At 35.2% G+C, this 11,352-nt stretch overlaps 1 long non-coding RNA gene across 1 annotated transcript; it reads right to left on the bottom strand.

Annotated features, from left to right (window-relative positions):
• Nucleotides 1-1,393: 1,393 nt before the first annotated feature.
• Nucleotides 1,394-6,521, bottom strand: LOC125752474 (uncharacterized). Its single transcript, XR_007402038.1, has 3 exons — nucleotides 3,949-6,521; nucleotides 1,861-2,033; nucleotides 1,394-1,773 (listed from the first exon to the last, which is right to left on the bottom strand). It is a non-coding gene; the product is annotated as an uncharacterized LOC125752474 (long non-coding RNA).
• Nucleotides 6,522-11,352: the final 4,831 nt, after the last annotated feature.

The following is an 11,352-nucleotide window of genomic DNA, read 5'->3' as shown; positions in this document are numbered from 1 at the left end:
CAGAGACTGAGGCAAATGGAACTGTTCTTAACTCATTGCAAAGCCATCTATTCCAATATGGTCCTTCTCTTACCCACTATGAGTCCTTCTTTCACAGACCTTGGCAATTTAAACATCGTAAAAGGCTTCAGGATAGTAGTCACGTTTGCCTAGGCTGACATTGCTCTAAATCCAGAAATTGATGTCATGCTAATAAAAATGTAGTTTGTGTCTTTTGCAACAAAAATCATCACTAAAAATATATTTAATAAACACTTAAGGGACCCAGAAGTGCCATTGAGAAGGGGTTCTACCAAAAATATTTGATATTTTGGTTCCCACATGTAAGTTTTAAGCAGTGGTTTAGAGTCAGTTTGAATCTAATTTGAATCATGCTTTCATTATTCAACTGGATGTGCAACTCTAGCTAAGTTATTTATATTTCCCATTTTCTCATCTGAAATTTGGTAATACAGTTCTCAGCTCAGTGGATTCTCAAAAGTAAATGGAATAGCACATCCCGTGTATACTTTGGCTCTTATACATGTTGCTAATCTTCAACTATCTTCCCTTAATCATCAAAGTAACAGAAACACTTAGAATAAAACAAAGTCTTGGCCAATTTCCTCGTTCTTCTTCTTCTTCTTCTTTTTTTTTGAAGTTTTTTTTATTTCTTCATGAGAGACCCAGAGAGAGACAGAGACCCAGGCAGAGGGAGAAGCAGGCTACATGCAGGGAGCCCAATGCGGAACTTGACCCCAGGACCCTGGAATTACAACCTGAGCCAAAGGCAGATGCTCAACCACTATGCCAGCCAGGCGTCCCCAATTTCCTCTTTCTGATGTTATGTTTTCTTTTTTTTAAAGATTTTATTTATTTAGTCATGAGAGACACACAGAGAGAGAGAGAAAGAGAGGCAGGCTCCATGCAGGGATCCCGACGCGGGACTTGATTCTGGGACTCCAGGGTCACACCCTGGGCCAAAGGCAGGTGCTAAACTGTTGAGCCATCCAGGGATCCCCATTATGTTCTATTTATAAACCACTTATGCGTTGTTGAGAGGCATGTTCTACCCCTGGAGAAAATTTACTTAGAAGGTAAACCCTAGATACATATAATGCTATAATAGAAGGCATCTTTTCTCTTTTCTAGGAAACCTTTCAATCCAAGTGTGCTGTTTTTAGCTCTGGGTCCAGCTTGTCAGACTATTGGACATGGTTAAGGTCTAATTTCTAAATGTGAAATACAAGTGAAAACAAAAAACTTTTATAATACTATGAATGAGAGGTATCATTGCATAAACTTTTACAAATTTTATTTTTTATATCAAAGATGATATAATCACATAGAAAACTTAGAAAATAGAAAAATAAGGAAAGTCACAAATAATCACTCTTGACATATTGGTCTATTGGTAACTTTTGGTGTATTTCTAGCCTTCTAAAGAGTTTTTTTTTTTACATGATTGTAATAAAAATTCATGCATAATTTTGTGTCCTGTGTTTTTCACTTAACCATGCTATAAGCAGACTTCGTACTATTTCATAATCTTCATAAATGTCATTTGAATGTCATCTTTAAAGCCACATAAGAATCTATCGACTGGATGGAGCAAAATTTCATCAACAATTTTCCATAAGTTTGTTTGTTTGTTTGTTTATTTATTTATTTATTTATTTATTTGAAAGAGGAGGCAAGGGGCAGAGGGAGAAGGAGAGGGTGAATCCCAAGCACATTCCCTGCTGACCAGGGAGCCTGATGTGGTTCTCCATCTCATGACTCCAAGACCATTACCTGAGCCAAAATCAAGAGTAGGAAGCTTAGGACTGAGCCACCCAGGTGCCCCCCATAAATTTTAATTTTTAAATGTCAAGCTTTTACCGTTTAGTCACTTCATCAGAGAATACTTTCCAGATCACCCTCCTAATTCATTCATTCACCTAATAATCAGTTTTTACATTCATCAATTTATTAAGCATTACTTCTTATCAGGCACTGTTGAAATGTATGCGTGAACAAAACAGAGGTTTGTCTTCCCAGAATTTACATTTTAGCTGGAAGAGACAGATATTAAATATACAAATAAGCAATTTATATCAAATATTAGCTCTTTTTATCTTTCGGCCTGTAGTATTTATTATCATCTGACATGGTGTATATTACATATTTGTTTATTTCTGTCTTCCCTTACTAGAATGTAAACTAGAAAAATGAGGACTTCATTATATTCAGTATTTGCTAGAATACTACTTGCTATAGTGCCTAGCACATAGTATGTGTCCTAAGTATTTTGAATGAATGAGTCATTCAATGGTTCAGTAACTTGAATCAATGGCAGCTACATTATTTATGATAAGGGTTGTTTTTTTTTTAAATTCTACACATTAATAGTAAGATATTGCCAAACCATACTCAAATACTCAAGCATTAGTGTTCTATTCTAATCCTAGAACAATAGCTCTTGAAATCTGTAGTTTAACTCCTCTGTTGAAGAACTCAGGCCTAAAGAGAATGAATCACTTGGCAAAGTCAAAGAGCCAGTTTGTAAAAGAACCCAATCTGGTGGTGGGGGATGGGTGAAGCAGGTAATGAGCATTAAAGACTACATTTATCATGATGAGCACTAATTGTTGAATCACTATATTGTACCCCTGAAACTAATACAACACTGTATTTTAACTATAGTGGAATTAAAATAAAAAGCTTAAAAAAAAAAATACTCCTCTCACTCCCCCCACCCACCTCCCCACCCCCTGGCAAAAGGAAAAGTTTTCTTTTCTTTTTGGAAAGGAAAGAGTTTGGAGTTGCTGAATTTTCTTTCCACCCTAACTGGTTATAATAGAATCCAAATATATTCTTTCAGCTTTTGACCATGAATGTAATGCATTTTTAAAATTTAATTTGGCCTACTATTTCTAATCATGTTCAATCAAACTCCAGATATTCCAGTCGTAGATTCTCTGTTTAATTTGGCTCACTTCTGCTGGAAAGGAAATCTACTTCCTGAGCTGCTTAATGACCATAGCTTCTTTAGATTGTCCTAACTTCCCTTTATGGAAACAGCAAGGTACTTATCCTCTCTAATCTGCAATATTCTATTTTATAAAAGGGAGATAATAATGGTTTCTTTTGTCCTTTTATCCTGACTTAATGAAATCAAGTAGGTAAAATACTTAGCATAAAACCTGGCATATAAAAAACCCCTAACAAATGTTAACTATTATTATCAAGTACTTTCAATATGGGTCTTCATAAAAGCTGTGACAGGCAATATTATCTCTATTTTGAAGAAAAAGTTACGTATGATTCAGAGTATTGAAATGACTACTTAATATTGCAAAGAAGTATCCAGGCCTTGAGCCCTTTTTTGGGAAACTTGTTTTTCTTTTTAAGATATTTTATTTATTCATTTGAGAGAGACAGAGAGAGAGAGAGGGCACAAAAAGGGGGGAGCGCCAGAAGAGGGAGAAGCAGACTCCCCACTGAGCAGGGTGCCCAATGCAGATGCAGGGCTCAATCCCAGGACGCAGGACCCCAGGATCATGACCTGAGTGAAAGGCAGATGCTTAACCAACTGAGACACCAGGTGCCCCTTTTTGGGGCATTTAAGAAACTTAAATTAGTTATCTTTTCATCAGATCTCAGCAGAATACAGGAGATTTATTTGTACCAAATTTCTTTATACTAATCTATAGATATATAATCTACAAATATACTGATTCTGGTATCAGGTATTCAGTGCTTTTTTTGACCCCATGTAAGAAAAATGGTTAAATTAATCTACTAGCAATGTACCCTTAGCTTGCATACTCTAAATATCATTTACATATAAAAGAAACCAAGTTCTCTTAAGTAAATGTCCGATTTTAGGTCTAAGAAGGAAATGTACGCAATAATCAGAAATATCTTGTTATACCATTAAGCAGGGATGCTATCAAACATCACTAGAATTGTATCAAAAATACTCACTAGTCAACTTAGAGTCTTCTGCTGCCAAATGTGGGAAAATTCAAGAGTCATTAAAGAAGTGCAATCCATGAAGTCAAAATGATATTAAAGAAAAACCTTCATTGATCACCTTTGAAGAATATTAAGGAACCAACTTATTACTTTGAAAACTGTTAAATACAAGGGAAAAACCAACCATTTATTATCCATATTGTATATGAACTCTATACACCTCAGGGTAACCAAATAGTGGAGTAAGGAAATATTCAAGGGAATAAATGAAGAAAGTATGAGACTATTGGAATATAACTATTTTGCAATTCCTAATGAATTAATGAATAAGGCACAGATCATCATGGCTGCTAACATCATGATAAAAGATGAAGCCAGACATTACATACCACCTAACCAAAGTATGTAACACTAGCTAAGGATAAATCCTTCTAGAAATCAGCAGAAATCTGATCAGGTATCTTCAAATTCACAGGAAACATTAGGAACAAAGGAAAATGCAGAACAACATGACAGGGATATAATAATCAAAATTCAGCTTTTAAGGAGCTTTATAGCACAAATAATCAGTTTTATCAACAAATAAATTGCAAAAAAATAAATAATGGAGAATGAACCCACCTGTATATCAACATAGGGCTTGTTAAGTGAATTATAGCAGATCTAGACAATGGGATAAGATTCAGCTCTAAAAGGGAATGAGGAAGTTCTCTGTATGCTGTCAAAGGATCTCTAAAATACAACTGTCTTGTTTGGGTTTCATTTTCACTTCTATCTAATCATATTGGAGGCAACTCATGACCTTATACATTAGAAATGTATTTCCAAAAAGAAAAAGAAAAAAAGAAATGTATTTCCATCATGTTTTAGATACACTTTCTGGGTATAGCTAAACTAATCTAAAATTTCTTAAGATCTAGTGGTTATGGGACTCTGAAAAGGATCCAAATACAAAAGCCAAAATTGACCAACTAACCAACATAAGCCATTATTAAGTCATATACCTCAAATATAAAGTAATATATAGGTTCTATTCAATATTTTTTAGAAATTTGCTTATTCTAAATCTTGGGCAGCAGCTCTATTATTAGAATTTAAAATGATAGAATAAAATTCAATAATGGGAAAAATAAATGTATCAAAGTGAATCTTAATATTGTGCTTTGTGTTTCTACTAGAGAACTAAATGTATAAACTTACTGCTTCCTCTGTCTTTAATGCTAATTTTAAGAACTTGGAAAATTTTTAATATTGCTGAACATTTGTTTATGAACTTGACACTTTGTTATTCTCTGCAGATCCAGGAACCATCAATTTTTCACTTCAATGAAATTCACTTCAAATCCCTTTTGTTATGGAAACTTAGAACAGAGTACATACTCCATTCTTTGTATTTGGAAAATAAAAATCTTAGGTCACCATTGAGACTGCTTATTGCATTCTGTTCTAATAAGATACTAAGAGAAGTAATTTTCTGCAATCAAATTTATTGCTACACCCAAAATAACACAATTCCTTTGTCAAGGAAAAAATAAATAATAAATATTATTTTTCTACCATATTGCCTATTGTACTGTTTATACATCTAAGTGTACAAGGATGCTATACTCTTTCACCTAGGAGCACTTATTGATTTTAAATTAATTTGTTTGTATTTTTAGAATCTATATTTCCCTCTGGGCATATGAAATCTGTCTTTACTCTCTTTAAAAAATATTAATTTATTTTGCCCTTTGGAGGTAGACAGTGCAAGATTCTCTTCCACAAAGAACACAGGGACTAAATATTGTCAAACTCACTACCTGATCATCTCAAGATGGTGCATGACATTCTAGCTATTGCCTCTGAATTCCAGGCAGCACAATGGAAGAAAGTCCAAATAAAGCAAACACAATAAATCTCTGTTAGTTTATATTCCCAGAAACTGTCTGGGGAAATAATGCATTAGTTTATATCCTTTGGTAGAATTTGATCACTCAACTCCATTTAGCTGCAAGGAAGACTGGCAAATGTGGTCTTTATTATTCCTGACAGCCATTTGGCTAGACCATTAAAAAATGGAACAGGAGATTGGGAAATAATGAATAATCTATGCAACTACTACATCCTGCACAGTGGACACTTTTTTCATTTAATTTTTTCCTTCTGCTACTCACTAAAATTTCCTGAAAAGTAGGGACATCTTATTCACCATTGTATCTCTAGACCAAACTCAGACCAGGCACACAGGAAGTACCTGAAAAATGTTTGTTAAAACAATAAATAATAACTTGCTAGCCAGAGACGCATATTAAAATCATTTGGGGAGCCAACCCAAAACAAGCATTCTTGGGCCTTCTAGCTACTGTGGTGTCAAAAGTCTTGAACTTACATGCATATTCTGATAAAGGTCCCCAATCAACTCTCATGTGTATTCCCAGTGAGAAAAACATTAAGCTAAATAATAAGAGAAGAAAAAGTAATGTAATCTTTTAAAAAACATTAATTGGAGTTCTGCTTCACAACCTAAGTGGTACTGACCGCAAACAGATTGTTCTTAAGAATTGTGAAAGCCATAATGTGGGAATGCTTTCCTCTCTCTACTTCTCCCTTCTTTCTTCTTTTCTTTCTCCTTTCCTTCTTTCCTTCCTTCCTTCCTTCCTTCCTTCCTTCCTTCCTTCCTTCCTTCCTTCCTTCCTTCCTTCCTGTTAAATTGCATTTCTGTCCAGTATTTTACTTCTTTTCATTTTAATTTCCCAAATTAAACATGATTACTATTTTTATTATATATAGACACTTTAGCTTTACTTACACATTTACCTTTGATTCCCTCATTTTACATTTTTATATATCAAATTTCTGTCTAGGATCACTTTCCTTTTTACTGAGGGTCATCTTTTATAGTTCCATTAGTGAAAGTCTACTGGGGGAGAACTCTCTATGTTTTTAATTTGATAATTTCTTAATTTTACCCTTAATTTAGAAAGTTAGTCTCAGTGGGTATAAATGTATAGATTGATGGTTATTTTCCCTTAGCATTTTGTAGATCCTTATCATATTTTCCTAGGTTTTTGGTGATAAAACTGCTTTCTTTCTTTCTTTCTTTTTTTTTTTTTTTTGATAAAACTGCTTTCTATCTAATTGCCTTCCTTTGTAAGTAATCTGGCCCATTTTACAAGTCTAATTTTGGAGTTTTGTAGTTTTGGTTTAGGGTCTAAATGGTTTTTTTTCTGCTTATCCTGCTTATCATTTGATAGTCTTTTGCTTAATCATTTTTATTATTCCATATTGCTACTTTTTAGCCTTTTATACATAGATATTTAATATTTTATATTTGATATTTATAATTCTTGAACATTAGGAGATTGTATATTTAATGTTTCTTATTCTTGCTAACCTTAATAATAAGACCATATTTGTTTGTGTGTTTAGCAATTTTTCATAATGAATTCATATTTTCTTGATTTTAATCTGTGAGAATTCTAAGTGTCAAAAATTTGGGTTGCTTTCTTATACAGAGGATTTTTAAAAAATTGTACAACTTAATTGAGATATAATTCACATATTATATAATTCATCAAAGTATTCATTTCAGTGGTTTTTACTATATTCACAGAGTTGTGCATTCATTACCCCATTAAATTTTAGAATATTTTTATCACTCCCCCCAAAACTACAAACCCTTTAGCAGTCACTCTTCATTATTCCCCAATTCCCCCATCTAATCCTAGGGAATCACTCATCTACATACATGACATGCCTGAAAGTGACAGGTGGAAGAAGTCAGCCCCAGAGTTAATGCTCTGTTCTAGAAAAGTCTTCACCATTAAACGAGTCATAAGAGTTTTTCAAATGCTCTCAGCTTGATTCTTATAAGATAAAATTTTACTTCACAAGAGGATTAAGAATGACATTTCCTCCTGTTTGTATTCTCTCATTTTCTCATATAAAGAAATAAATAAAATCTTTAAGAAAAAAAATAACATTTCCTTTGTGGAGCCTATATCCTCCAAGAAAAAATAGTCTGAGATGCTGATGAGAGTCAATATCAGGGGCTATTTTCCAGTTGCTCCAGAAATACAGCAAAGATGTTCTTTATTAGCAATAGTACAAGGTTAAATCTTGTATTCCTTAGCCAAGACCAAGCATCCCCTTTTCAATCTATCACCTCTTTTCATAGACTTCCAAAGTTTAACCTATAGTTATTTACTTGGCTTTCAACTTATTCAAAACTGACTTTCTCCAAAACTTTGTCACCATCGAGGTTGATTGTCAAAATCCAGGAAGAGGTAAGGGAGAGGAGAAAACAAATTGTACATGAGTAATCACTAGTGACTAGGTCAGGGTGAACTAAATTGTCCTGACTGTGTAGATTGTTTCTGTTGCCTAGTTTAATAATTAATCACAAGTAAATAATAAGATTTCCACACTGAAATCAAATGTTGCTTTTGAACTTCCCTATTCTTTCTGTTCATTGGTCCTTGAACCATATATTATTAACAGACACTGGCACCGCTCACACAGGTCCCCCTAGGTCCCTTATATAATCTGTTGTGTATCTTGTTCCCAGAGTTAGTGTGCCATTCACTGTGGTTTTGCTTCCCGCAGCCCTTACCTGGATCCCTTGAGTGAGCAAGCTTATGCTGCCCTCCTCAGGACCTTATTGAAATTGCATCATTTCTTGGCTACATCTCCTTCTGCTTCTTTTATTCTCCTTAAGCGTTTTTTTCCTGAGAAAACTTCCTTAATAAATCACTACACATGAAACTTTATCTTAAGTTAGCTGCTAGGGAACCTCACCCAAAATTCTTTTGTTCTCCAAATATTTAGAGACAAGCATAAAGAAGGAAGCTTACCTTTTATGTGGATATAATATCACAGCAAGTTAAAACACTAATTGGAGAACACATTAGAACATGTGACAAAGTGCTAGTTGTTCTATATAAAGAACTCTTAAACAGATCAATTCAAAACAATGCAAACCGGGACGCCTGGGTGGCTCAGCGGTTGAGCGCCTGCCTTCCCCCCGGGGTGTTATCCTGGAGTTATGTGATCGAGTCCCACATCGTGCTCCCTGTATGGAGCCTGCTTCTCTCTCGGCCTATGTCTTTGCCTCTCCTTCTCTGCGTCTCTCATGAATAAATAAATAATCTTAAAAAAAAAAGATGTAAATCTCACATGGGAAAAGGACATAGAAAATCACAGCAAAGAAACTATGAAATGGCCCAATTTCTTAAATAAAAGAAATTGTGATTAAAATGACAATGAGATGCCATTTTTACATCACCTAGGTTGGCAAAGTCTTTATAAAGTATAACAATACAATGTTAGTTTGGATATGGGGAAATCAGGCTTCTCAATTCTTGGAGAGAGTGTTAACTGATATAATCTCTTTAAGAGTCAACATGGCATATTTCACTTAAACGTGGACAAGGCTTACCTTTTCAACCCCCATTGCTATCTTTCTCATTCTTCTTTCAGGTTTTATAATAGCATTTGCTATAGTCTCAATATTTGTGTCCTCTCAAAATTCATAAGTTGAAATCCCAAGGTAGTGGTATTAGGAAGTGGAGTCCTTGGGAGGTGCTTAGGGCATGAGGGTGGAGTCTTCATGGATGGGATTACTGCCCTTATGAAAAAGCCCACACAGAGCTTATTAGCCTTCTTCCACTATGTAAGGATACAAAGAGAAGTCTGCAACCCGGAAGAGAGCCAACACCTAACTATACTGGCACCTCGACCTTAGACTTCCTAGCCTTGACAACCGTAAGAAATAAATTTCTGTTGTATATAAGTGACTTAGTCTGTGCTATTTTGTTATAGCAATCCAAATGGATTAAAACAGCATTTATCATTCTGAAATCATTTGCTTGTTTACTTGCTTATTGTCTCCTCACACTAAAGCTCTACAAGAGCAGAGACTGGCCTAAGTGGTGTCCTCCATGCCTGTGCTTAACTTGTAATAAATGCTCCATTTAAGATAGTTGAATCAGGGTGCCTGACTGGCTCAGTTGGTGGAGTGTGTGACTCTTAATCTCAGGGTTGAAAGTTCAAACTCCACAATGGATGTGGAGATTAAAAATAAAATCTTTTAAAAAATAAAATAATTACTTAATTTATTAAGTATTACTTAATTTATTGATTCAACTAAGTAATCAGCACCTATGGTATAGCTGGAGATGCCCCAGTGAATCTAGAACATCTCAATATTCTTCTGTAGTATCTAAAATTCTCACTTAGGCAAATAATTAAGACACTAGGGAGCTTATTAAACTAAAAAAATCTAAATAGAAGTAAATTGACTAAGGAATCGGAGCAATAGAGAAGTTGTAACTGAGGTTGTGAGCCAGGTAAGATCAGAATCATGAGGTAATCTTAATTTATTGCAAGCAAGTAGATGGCAGACCTTGGCAGTAGTGTCAGAAGCTTTACTTGGGTTGCAGAGCTTATAGCCAAGAGATGTTTTAAGATAAAGTACAAAGGAGAAACCAGAATTAAAACCAAAGCAGGCAGAGTGCTACAGTGTTCACACTGTAGCAGAGAGGTGTTCTAAGCAGAGAGGTGAAAACCAGGGCACAGGAGAATATCCTTCAGGCATCAGAACAAAGCAAGCGATGAAAAGCTGTGGGGTACAGCCAGAGCCTATGGAGGGCAGCCCATGAGTGCAGGCATAGAAGAGTTAAGGGGAATATATGACATTATTTCTAGATGAAGAGAGAGGCATTAGAGGTGCCAGCAAATTTAGGCAGATTATGACAAAAATAATGGAGACCCTCCTTTTTGCCACAGGTAGGAATATGGAAAGGGGCTGGGCTGAGGTGTGGAACAATTCTGTCGCTTCATACACTATCTTATATTTGACTACAGACACCAGTGCTGCAAGACTGAACCTCCAGCCATGACTCTTTGGGCTGTTTCTGGAGTTCTCTCCCTGAAAATTTAAAATTTGAGTCTAAATCTTTGAAGATAGTCAGAAACTTTTCGCATGTCACCCTTTTTTAATGAAACAAATCTCATGAACTGAAGAAGGCACCTGGGCCACACAGGAACTGGTTTATTTTCCTCATCTGAACTGCTGACGTAAGGCCCTCCAGGACTTTGGCAATGTAGAATATTGGTTCTGAAATCTGAATCTAAGGGATTCAACTGAAACTTGCCTGTCTGAAGTAAAAAATAAAGTTGAGTAGCATGTATAAAACAGACAAAACTTGTGCCTACCTCTGAGGGTTATTATTGGGAAGAAATGTGTTAATATGTGTACAGTGTCTAGAGAGAGAAGGGAAGAAGGGAAAGGGAGGGAAGGAAAGGAAGAAAATTAAAATGTTAGTGACTATTCAACTCTCTTCTTAGATTTGGGACTGAAGCTAGACTCAAGCCAGTGCCGTTTGTCCTCTGTTATCTCAGTGTGCTTTATATGACAAAGATGTAGGCTCA

This window comes from Canis lupus, chromosome 14, assembly GCF_003254725.2.
Source record: "Canis lupus dingo isolate Sandy chromosome 14, ASM325472v2, whole genome shotgun sequence".
NCBI classification, from domain to species: Eukaryota; Metazoa; Chordata; class Mammalia; order Carnivora; family Canidae; genus Canis; species Canis lupus.
Note: the sequence above shows the minus strand (reverse complement) of the source record. Positions and strands in the feature narration are given on the sequence as shown.